Source organism: Coenobita brevimanus, chromosome 1, assembly GCF_032717465.1.
Source record: "Coenobita brevimanus isolate Jiangsu-jjx chromosome 1, ASM3271746v2, whole genome shotgun sequence".
Lineage (NCBI taxonomy): Eukaryota > Metazoa > Arthropoda > Malacostraca > Decapoda > Coenobitidae > Coenobita > Coenobita brevimanus.
The window spans coordinates 7,938,784-7,950,858 of record NC_136954.1 but is presented as its reverse complement, the minus strand read 5'-3'; the positions used below and the strand labels follow the sequence as shown (position 1 = coordinate 7,950,858).

Sequence of the window (12,075 nt, the reverse complement as noted above, 5' to 3'; positions counted from 1 at the left end):
TTTTAGTTTTTGTTGACTGTTTTGTTTTGTTTTTAGATTACTCTGCCATTTTTTAAGGAGGGGGGGGGGCTATGCACGTGATATAAGATTTTTTTTTTTTTTGTACTACGATTGTAGATACATTTAATTCTCCCCCCCTCTCTCTCTCTCTCTCTCTCTCTCTCTCTCTCTCTCTCTCTCTCTCCAACCATTACCTACATCATATACTGTACTGATTCCATGGCACTGATTAATAGTATCTGATCCCTTCACTACGATGACATTTTGAATACTGTTTTTGCCACTTTCAGATAAGACTGGAGAGGGATGCCTTCACGTGGTGACACCGATATAGCTGGGTGGCTTCGCTGCCTGCTTATACAAACGTCCCTCAGTTCCCTCCCTATCTCCGGAAAGGCTGCAGGATTGGGACAACTTCAGCCTGAAGTGAACTGTGTTCACATATCAGAAGAACCTTGTGATACTGCTACTGTTACTACCACCACTACCGGTACCACTACCACTACTTTTACTACTACTACTACTACTACTAGTACCACAACCGGTGGTACTACTGCTACTATTACTGCTACTACTACTACAACTACAACAACCACCATTACCACCACCACCGTTACTACTACTACTACTACTACTACTACTACTGCTACTACAACTACTACTACTACTAGTACCACAACCGGTGGTACTACTACTACTATTACTGCTACAGCTACAACAACTACAACTACAACAACTACAACCACCACCACTACCACCACCACCGGTGCTACTATTACTACTACTAGATGGTTTTATTCAGCCATACTTAATTTCCACGACAAACCACACATCACTGATTAATCTTGTGTTTACTCCTGATGAGAATGAGAGGGACGGAAATAATCCATCAGTAATCAGTTGTCTGTTTGTGGATAGGATCAATATCAGTAGCATGGTTTTCTCATCAGCATAATTCTCTCTCTCTCTCTCTCTCTCTCTCTCTCTCTCTCTCTCTCTCTCTCTCTCTCTCTCAATTCTTCTGTTCTCCGTACCTCTCGTCTGTTTCAATGCATCCCTCTTCCTCTCATTTCCGTCTTATCTCCCACGCCTGTCGCAATCTTCTTCTCTGTCTTCCTTATCTGTTATCATCATTATCGCAGTGTTCTCTTCCATCTCACATCTTCACTAAGGCCTCCTGCTAACTCTCCTTTCTTCCTTCCAGATTTACTGCTTCATCCTTGCCTTTCCTCATCTCTCCTCGTCTCTTCTCCTTATCTCTCATACATAACATCACTTCCTTGTTCCTCTCCTTTCTTGCTTCTATGTCCGTGTCTTCCATCACTGCCGTCCTCTACTCTCCTCCCCCTTCCTCCATCAAATCCTTTCTCTTTTCTTCCCAACCCTCCCCTTCCCCACAGCATTCCTCTTCCCCTTCTTTTTTTCTTCGCTCCCACTCCTCTCTTCATCATCACTTCTGCTGACATCTCTGTCTCTCTCTCTCTCTCTCTCTCTCTCTCTCTCTCTCTCTCTCTCTCTCTCTCTCTCTCTCTCTCTCTCAAAGCAATTCTCGTCATCTAATTTCCATTTTAACTTACACATCTATATCACTGTTTTCCTCTTCCTTTATCTCCCTGCAACCTCTCTCACATCATTGCTTTCCTCTTCTCTTCCTACCTCCAGTCTTCATCATGGTCTCCATTCATTCTTCTTTCCCTCGCTATCTCCCATCTACATCGCTGCCATCTTCTCTCCATATACTATCTTTCATCTTCACCAAACTACCCCTCCTCCCGTCCTTCGTTCTTTCCTTCCATTATCTTGCCCTCCATCACCGCTATCCTCTTCTATCCTTCTCTTACTTATCTCTCATCTCCATTAAAAACTCTCCTTCTCCTCATCGCTTCCTCGTCTATCCCTGCCATCCTCTTCTCTTCTCCTCTTCCTTATCTTATATCTCTATTACTGTCTCTCTCCCTCTTTCTTCTCCTCCTCCTCCTCTCCTTATTTCTTCCTCCATCACTCCCATCCTTTCCTCTCAAACCACTTCCATCTTCCTGTTCTTCCACGACCCTCTCCACTTTCGTTACCCTCTCTATCCACTTTTCCCGTTTCCATCAAAGTCGTCTCTCCTCATCATCTTATTCCATCACCGCCTCCCCTGTCTCTCCCGTTCCTCCATTACCTTTTCTTTCCTTCCTGAACTATTCTCATCTCTCCTAGTTTTCCCTCCCCCTCATCTCTCCCACCCTATATTCCCTCCAATACCTCCTGCTTTCTCTCTTCCCCCCATTGTTACTTAAATTACTCCGTCTTTCCTTACCACCCTATCTCCCATCTCGACCACAGCCTTCAATGCCTCTTCCTTCCCTCACATACCACTCCCATCCTTTTTCTCCTTGTCCAGACTCCTCTTCCATCACCTTCTCTTTCATCTTCCTCCCTTCCTCTCCCACACTCTCTCCCTCTTTCTCCTCCTTCCTTCTTTCTTTCATCTTTCTCATTTCCTTCCTTTCTCCTCATTTCTTTCCTCTTTCTCTTTGCCTCTCTCTCCCACCTTCATCACCCCCTCTTCCATCATTGCCTACCTAATCTCTCCCCACCCTACCCATCTCCTTAATCGACTCTCCTCTTCTCCCCAGCTCCCATCTTCAAGACTCTCTCTCTCTCTCTCTCTCTCTCTCTCTCTCTCTCTCTCTCTCTCTCTCTCTCTCTCTCTCTCTCTTTCTCTCTCTCTCTTGCCCTTCTTCCTTCATTCCCTTTCCCATCGTTACCTCCCTTTTCCTCCTTCCCCTTTTTTCCCCACTCCTTCCCTCCTTCTTGCTATTTTCCATCCCAACCTCCCTCCCTCTTATTTCTCCCTTTCCCTCCCTCTTCCTCCGTCTTCCCTCTCCTTCTTCCTTCCTTTCCTCCTCCTCTCGTTCTGTTCCTACCTTTCCTCTATTATTCCTCCTTCTTCCTCCATCTTCCTCTCCTTCCCTTCCCTTCCCCTTCCCTCCTTTTCCTCCTACACCCTTTCCCATCATTTCCCAAATATCCTCCCTACCCACCTCACTAATTAACTTCAATCCCCACCTCAATTACCAGTAAGACAAGTGAATATTAAGGTGTAATGGGGAAAATCAGTCGCTAAGGAAGAGGTGCTAAGAGAGCCAAGCAAACGAGAATACGACGCTGTTAAGTTGATCGGAAATTTCGTGACGCCTCCTCCTCCGCGATTTGTTTTGAATATCACATCTTTCCATCTTACATGTAACTGATGAACTGTAAGTATCTACTAGACATAAACTCAGGAGAAAATCAGGTGTAGTAGTGGTGGTAGTAGTGGTAGTAGTGTTAGTAGCAGCAGCAGCAGCAGTATTATTATTATTATTATTATTATTATTATTATTAGTAGTAGTAGTAGTAGTAGTAGTAGTAGTAGTAGTAGTAGTAGTAGTAGTGGTGGTGGTGGTGGTGGTAGCAGTAGCAGATGCGATGGCTGTAGCTGTAATGTAGTAATAGTAGTAGTAGCAGAGGTAGTAATAGCAGTAGTAGTAGTGGTTGTAGCAGTGATAGTGGTAATAGCAGTGGTATTGGTTGTGGTAGTAGTAGCAGTAGTGGTAGTAGTAGCGGGAGTGGTATCAGCACCAACAGTGGTAGTGGTCATTGTAGTAGTGGTGGTGGTAATGGTAGCAATAGTTGTGGTAGTGGTGGTGGAAGCAGCAGCAGCTGCAGCGGCAGCGGCAGCAGCAGCAGCAGCAGCAGCAGCAGCAGCAGCAGCAGCAGCAGCAGCAGCAGCAGCAGCAGCAGCAGCAGCAGCAGCAGCAGCAGCTAGCAGCGGCAGCTGCAGCAGCAGCAGCTGCAGCAGCAGCAGCTGCAGCAGCAGCTGCAGCAGCAGCGGCAGCAGCAGCGGCAGCAGCGGCAGCAGCAGCAGCAGCAGCAGCTGCAGCAGCAGCTGCAGCAGCAGCGGCAGCAGCAGCGGCAGCAGCAGCAGCGGCAGCAGCAGCAGCGGCAGCAGCAGCGGCAGCAGCAGCGGCAGCAGCAGCAGCGGCAGCAGCAGCAGCAGCAGCAGCAGCAGCAGCAGCAGTAGTAGTAGTAGTAGTTGCACAGGGTGACTCATAAACTGCAATCACCAGAAACTCTTCTGATGGTATTTTGTGTGTTGTGGAGATGGCTCAGTCTGTTGGTGTGGGAGTGGGTGTGGCAGTGTAGTAATTAATGAATAAATGATGCAGGATAGACACTGACAACTAAGGATCATGAGCTATGATGTCTCCTGTGCATCTTGTGGGGTTACTGAACCAAAATGTGTTGATACTGAACACATACCGTATACATAACTTAAAAGTAAGATGATGCATAATAAATCCCTTGTGAACAGGAGTTACGAAAGGTTTAATAAGTAAAAGGAATCGCTTTGAGAGAGGAGTTATGAAACGTGTAAGATGTATATAGAATAAATCGCTTAAGAAGAGCCGTTAAGAAAGGCGCAAGATGTATATAAAATAAATTGTTCAAGGAGTTACGAATGGTGTAAAATGCAAAATATATCGCTTACGATGAGGAGTTACGAAAGGGAGAGGTGTTACGATGGGTTTAAGAAGCAAAATAAATCGCTTCGGGAGAGAACGTATGAAAAGTGTAAGATGTAGATAAACTGCTTAGCGAAAGACGTTATGGAAGGTGTAAAATGTAACATAAACCACTTGGGAAGAGGAGTTATGAAAATATTTAGCGAAGGAGAATACAAGTGTCGTAGGGAAGGTTCAATTTCCACCCCTAAGTAGCAATTAAACTGAAGTGATTGGCTGTGTGACTCGAAGAAAACGGGATTTGGATAGAGAGGGGGGGCTTAGGTAAGGTGATGAGAGGCAAAAAAGAGGTAATAAAAGATTAGGGTGGGTGATAAATGATAACGGTAGAGGTCTTGAGTGAGGTGATAACAGGCAGGAGTGTGGTGATAAATGATATACGAGGCAGGAGTGAGGTGATAAATAAGAGGCAGGAGTGAGGTGATAAATGACGCAAGAGGCAGAAGTCAGGCGATAAATGGTATAAGAGGCAGGAATGAGGTGATAAATGATATAAGAGGCAGGAATGAGGTGATAAATGATATAACAGGCAGGAGTCAGGCGATAAATGGTATAAGAGGCAGGAGTGAGGTGATAAATGATATAAGAGGCAGGAGTGAGGTGATAAATGATATAACAGGCAGGAATGAGATGATAAATGATATAACAGGCAGGAGTGAGGTGATAAATGATATAAGAGGGAGCAGTGAGCTGATAAATGATATAACAGGCAGGAGTGAGGTGATAAATGATATAAGAAGCAGGAGTGAGGTAATAAATGATATATGGGGCAAGAGTGAGGTGATAAATGATATAAGAGGCAGGAGTGAGGTGATAAATGATATAACAGGCAGGAATGAGATGATAAATGATATAAGAGGCAGGAGTGAGGTGATAAATGATATAAGAGGGAGCAGTGAGCTGATAAATGATATAACAGGCAGGAGTGAGGTGATAAATGATATAAGAAGCAGGAGTGAGGTAATAAATGATATATGGGGCAGGAGTGAGGTGATAAATGATATAAGAGGCAGGAGTGAGGTGATAAATGATATAAGAGGCAGGTGTGTGGTGATAATGATATAAGAAGCAGGAGTGAGGTAATAAATGATATATGGGGCAGGAGTGAGGTGATAAATGATATGAGGCAGGTGTGTGGTGATAATGAAATAAGAGGCAGGAGTCGGGTAATACATGATAAGGGTAGATGAGGAGAGAAAAGATGGAGAAGCATATGCGACATTCTGAGTGTCATTAAGGGGTGTGGGGAGGGTAAGCTGACCAGGAGGCAAGTGTGAAGTGATATATCATGAGGGATAGAGGTCCGGGGTAACCAGTGAAAGAGGAGAGAGAAATTATGAAGAAATAATATAGGGGAAGTAAAACAGGAAAGGTGAAAACAGAGAGAAAAATGAAGAAAATGAACGAGAAGTAAAACAGAAATAGTCAATGTGGCGAGAGAGAAATAAAGGATAGTTAATGAGAAGTAAAACAGAAAAGATGCATTTATGCTTTTTGTTGGAAACACGAGTCTTGATGAGGCACATAGAGCTACGTGGTGAAAGGGAGACTAAAATAAATATAAGGTGATAAATGATAAGGGAACGATAGATGGAGAGTCAATAGACAAACAGGTAGATTTATCCTAATCCAGTGCACAAGAGTCATTACGGAGTACGAGAAACGATAAGAGGGGGAAGATATAGGGAAGCTGCAGAGGTGAGGGTGGTGTCGTAAGTGCAAATAAAGATATAAGGAGACTGATGTAAATTTTCTCCCTGACCACGAACCGGAACATTCTACGTAATATCCAAGTCCCCAGCCACAATCCTGAAGGGAAACAAAGGGTAAACCGAGTAGGAGTGGTATGGGATGATAAAGGAGGAGTGAGGTGGCGAGATGAGAAGCTGTACTCACGACGGGATATAAGAATAACGGAGGGAGTGTGAGGCCTGGTGTGGAGGAAGAGAGGAATGTGAGGGTGGGTGGTGGGTGGAAGTCGATTTGTGAGAGGGGTGGGGGTTAGGGCGGAAGTAGGATTGTGAGGAAGGGTGGTGGCGGTGGTACTCACAAGGCCGGACATAAAGTAGTGGTAGTTGCGTCGACCCATATGCACGTCCCTTACATGGCCAATGATAAGACTCTTGGCCATCTCCGTGCTGCAGTCCAACACCACGTACTTTTGGGTCCACCTGAAAGATGACGGTGAGAAAGAATTACAAGTCAACAGATTCATATTACTGGGTTCGACTACTGGCTACTGAAAGATTTACAATATACAAACATTAATGTCCTCGGCTATTGCTTTTTTATGTATACAATGGACACAAAAATATTTCATTCCTTCCGATATAACGAGAAAGAGAAATTATTTTGAAAAACCAGTGATGCAGTGTTAGAAGCCAAACAATATTTCGAGAATGTTATGTAAAGTCTCGTATTTACTCAATTCTACAGTTGAGCGATATGTCAGTCCGAAAGTGAAATTTTTCATTTAATTCACTTGAAACATATGGGGAGCTTATTTGGCAACTTTCCTATATTTCAAAACCTGTATTCCCGTGTATCGCATGTAAATTTGATGCATATTTACTTTTCACATCAAGGTCAAGTTTGGCATGGAATTTTTTTCAATACCCCTGGGAGATGAGGGGAGGGATACTTAATCACTATCTATGCTTGTCGTAAAAGGCGACTAAAAGAGGCTTTTTTGTCTCCAGTCTCCCTCTCTTTTCTGTCCTTCTCTTCTGTCCCACCTCTCCCCATGATACCCGGTGTAGCGTTATGATCTGTCCCCCTGTCCGCCCCCTATGGCGCATGCGCGGGAGTTGCCAGATACCGCCACAAATATGCCATTTGTCCTCTGATCTCTGTAGGGGTAACATGATCGGAGCCTCTCGCCCTTTGTTTACAAACGGCAAATGGTCATTCCGGCTTCTCTTATCATTCGTCTCAAAGCTTTCTCGGGTAGTTTCCGCCCTTAAATTAAATTAGGTTAGGCGGAAAGCAGTAAAAATTCGAATTTCTAAGGTATGAATGAGTTAGGTTGGATAAACATAGATATAATTAATCTGGGGACGAGTTATCTAATCTGTTAGGCGTGAGGATTGCCTTAGCTATGTATCTTTACAGGAATGAGTCAGGCTCGTACTGTCCCGTGTATTAAACCATTTTTATCACACATATCCTTGAAATTATAAATAGTTTTGGCACACACTACCTCATTCTGTTGCGCATTCCACTGATCAATTGTCCTGTTAGGGAAACTGAATTTCCTTACATCTTTATCACCTCCCTTTTTATGCTGTATTTTGCAATGTCCTCTTGCTGATGCTTCACACATATGATATATTTTCATTTACGTCTATTTTCTGTTCCCCTGATATGCATTTATATAGCATAATCATGTCTCCTCCTCCTCTTCTGCAGCGTTGGTAAATTTAATCTTTCCAGTCTTTCTCAGTACCTTAAATCCCTTAAGTTTGGTACCCATCTTGTAGTGGCCCGTTGTACTTTTTCAATCTTATCTGTGTTTTTTGAGATGAGGATTCCAGACTACTGTGATGCATACTCCAGAGTTGGTCTGATGAATATCTTCCTCAGCATATCTTCATTTATATATGTGAATGCTATTCTCATATTAACAAGCAATGTATACATGTTTCGTACCTTCTCACTGATGTGATCATCAGGAGATAGTCTGTTACTGATAATTACTCCTAGGTCCTTCTCCTTTTCTGATATGTGTAGGGTTGATCTTCCTAACTTATAATACCAATCTGGTCTTTTCTCACTTTTACCCAATTTTATTACATGACACTTATCCACATTAAATTCCATTTGCCATTTATTGCTCCATTCATGAAGCTTGTTCAATTCCTCTTGCAGCTCTTTGCAAGAATCTATGTTAGTAACTTTCTTTTGAATTTTTGCATCATCTGCAAACATATTCAGATTGCTTCCATTTCCAATATTACTATCTATGCCATTTATATATACTAAAAACATAATATACAAAAAACATAACTGAGCCCTATGGAACTCCGCTGGTCACTTCCCTCCATGATCAGTAATTCCCCCTTAATATTGTTCTCATTTCCCTTTTTCTGAGAAAATCCTGCATCCAACAGTGGAGATTGCCTTGGATACCTCCTTGATGGTACAGCTTCCGTAAAAGTCTTTGGTGCGGTACTATGTCAAATGCTTTCTTAAAATCTAAATAGATACTGTCCACCCATCCTTCTCTTTTCTGTAATGTTTCTCTAACTTTGTCATAATTGCTTAGAAGATTAGTAACACATGATTTTCCCTTCCTAAAACCGAACTGCCTCTCTTTTATCATACCATGTTGTAGATGTTTTACCCAAACTTCCCTTATCAGCTTTTCTAGTATCTTACAACACTGGTCAGTGATACTGGTCTGTAGTTGAGTAGTTCTCATTGTGTTAAATTTGACTAGTGTACAGGTATTTGTAGACCTCACAGGTGATTAAGAGGGATGAGTAAAGGACTCATGAATGGAATGGAATGAAATGGAATGGAATTAAAAAAAAAAAAAAAAAAAAAAGGAAAGCGAGCACCAAGCCACTCAATGACTAAGTTTCCCCCTGGGGAAAGGGGGGGGGATAGAATACCTCCTCAGTATCCCTGCTTGTCGCAAAAACTGTCTAAAAGGGACACTTTAATCTTCATCCTTCCTCTTTTCCCCCTCTGCTTCTTGTACTTTATCAGTCCCACCTCTCTGCCTTATATTTTCACTTTAATACCCACCCAACTCCTATTGTAGTGCCATATAGTCATTGACTGGCTTGGTGCTCGCTTTCCTTTCTTTTTTTTTTCTTTTTTTTTTTTAATAATCAATTCCATTCAATGACTAAGTTATATGGCACTAACTTGGGTGGGTATTGAAAATATATGGCAGAGAGGTGGAACATAAAGTACAAGAAGCAGAGGGGGAAAAGGGGAAGGATTTTTAGTCGGCTTTTACGACAAACAGGGATAATGAGGAAGTATTCTATCCCCCCTTTCCCGAGGGGAAAGGATTCGTGAGATAACCGTGACTGGGAGCTGGCTTAGTTTCCATTGATAGTACCCCTCTGGGGAGGGGGGACAGAATACTTCCTCAGTATCCCTGCTTGTGGCAAAAGGGGCACTTTAATCTCCATCTTTCCCCTCTTCCTACTCTGCTTCTGTACTTTATGTGTCTTACCTCTCTGCCTTACATTTTCACTTTAATACCCACCAAACCCTCTTCCATTATAGTGCCATGTAGTCATTGTTTTAGCTTGGTACTGGCGCTTATTATTCACCTCCTCTTGTACTTCATGTGTCTTATCTCTCAGCCTTATATTTTCACTTTAACAACCACCCAACCTCCTTCCACCTCAGTGCCATATTTTCATTGGCTTGGTGCTAACTTTTTTTTTTTTTTTTCTGTGTTCATTGCATTTCCACTGATAGTACGGTATATAAATATATCCTGTGCTACTGGACACGACAGGGTATATGTTACTGCACATGTGGGCAGATTTAAATAAACGATTGGTATTAAAATATGCCAATCAGTGATGTGCAGTAATGTACCCAATCTGCTGAATAACCTAACTTAGGAATTTTTTTTTTTTTTTCCCATAACAACTAGTATCTGAAGTGATCTCAGTAACGTAACTGATAAGGGTTTTTACTTTATCATTATCCATTGAATCAGTAGCAGTGCTGTAACAGTGTGAACAGGAAACTTCACTAAGCATACCCTACTGGAGTGCATACTGTTTTCATAGAGTTTGGAGTTAAAAGTACTTTTCCATAAATGAAATTTTGAGGCTAATTTTTATTTCACATTGACTGAACTTGAACTATACTGGACTAGCCTAACACTCTTATGTGAGATTTCTCAAAACTAAAGGGAGATGTAAGATTTCTCAAAACTAAAGGGATTGGATTGGATAATTGGAAAAAAAAAGGAAAACGAAAAGCTAGCACCAAGCCACTTATTGACTCTATGACATTTAAAAGGGGTTGGGTGGGTATTAAAGTGAATATATAACGCAGAGAGGAAGCTATCTAAATATGTTTGCAGATGACGCAACAATTCAAAAGTAAATTACTAACAGATTCTTGCAAAGAGCTGCAAGAGGAATTGAACAAGCTTCATGAATGGAGCAATAAATGGCAAATGGAATTTAATGTGGATAAGTGTCATGTAATTAATTTGGTAAAAGTGAGAAAAGACCAGATTGGTATTATAAGTTAGGATGATCAACCCTACACATATCAGAAAAGGAGAAGGACCTAGGAGTAATTATCAGTAACAGAATGAGGTAGTGTGTGCCAAAACTATTTATAATTTCAAGGATATGTATGATAAAAATGGTTTAATACACGGGACAGTACGAGCTTGACTCATTCCTGTAAAGATACATAGCTAAGGCAATCCTCACGCCTAACAGATTAGATAACTCGTCCCCAGATTAATTATATCTATGTTTAACCAACCTAACTCATTCATACCTTAGAAATTCGAATTTTTACTGCTTTCCGCCTAACCTAATTTAATTTAAGGGCGGAAACTACCCGAGAAAGCTTTGAGACGAATGATAAGAGAAGCCGGAATGACCATTTGCCGTTTGTAAACAAAGGGCGAGAGGCTCCGATCATGTTACCCCTACAGAGATCAGAGGACAAATGGCATATTTGTGGCGGTATCTGGCAACTCCCGCGCATGCGCCGTAGGGGGCGGACAGGGGGACAGATCATAACGTTACACCGGCCTGTATTTTCCATCTTCTATCAGGTTACACATCTGGCTTCATGACATGAAGAGTATAAGGATCTCCCATTCACGTTGACGCTTCTTCCCTTCCTGGATCAAGCCTTTCAGCAAACTCAACTATCTCACTTCTACGCCAAGACCACCATCCTCACCGCCAACACCACTTCAATGCCAACGTCACTTTAACGCCGACTCCACTTCAACATCGACACCACTTTGACGCCGACGCCACTTCAACGCCAAGACCATCTACATCTTCCCTATTTCTGCTCCATTGCTAGTCATATATCTTTGCTCTGAATTTGTGTAATATGTTCTTTGAAACCTGGTGCTAAAAATACATTCATTTCAGTCTTTTTCAAACGCATTTCAAACTTAAAAAAAAAATGTTCCAGTGATCGGCTTCGTTCGTTTAGTTCGTTTTTAAAGGCTCCAACATGCTTGCATGTGTCGGCCTTGGTCACCTAATGGCGGCTCTCTACGCTGCACGATCCATTGCAGCCTCCCTGTTCAGTCCCTTAACCCTGAGGTCACACTTAATGACCTCGTCCCATGTCTTTCTTGGTCTACCCCTCATAACCCCACCCCCAACATTAACACTTCTCACCTTCCTCACCCAATTATCATCCCCCATCCTCTCCACATGTCCAAATCATCTCAATCTACCTCTCCTCATCACAACACCAATACACTCCAGTCCCATCCTATCTCTCAACTCTTCCATCGTAAACCCAGCCCCTCCAGGCCGTGGACGCAGGGACGCACTGCACA

At 42.6% G+C, this 12,075-nt stretch overlaps 1 pseudogene; it reads right to left on the bottom strand.

Moving 5' to 3' along the window:
* LOC145413476 (glutamate receptor 1-like) overlaps positions 1 to 12,075 on the bottom strand; it is an 806,335-nt pseudogene that overhangs the window by 165,809 nt on the left and 628,451 nt on the right.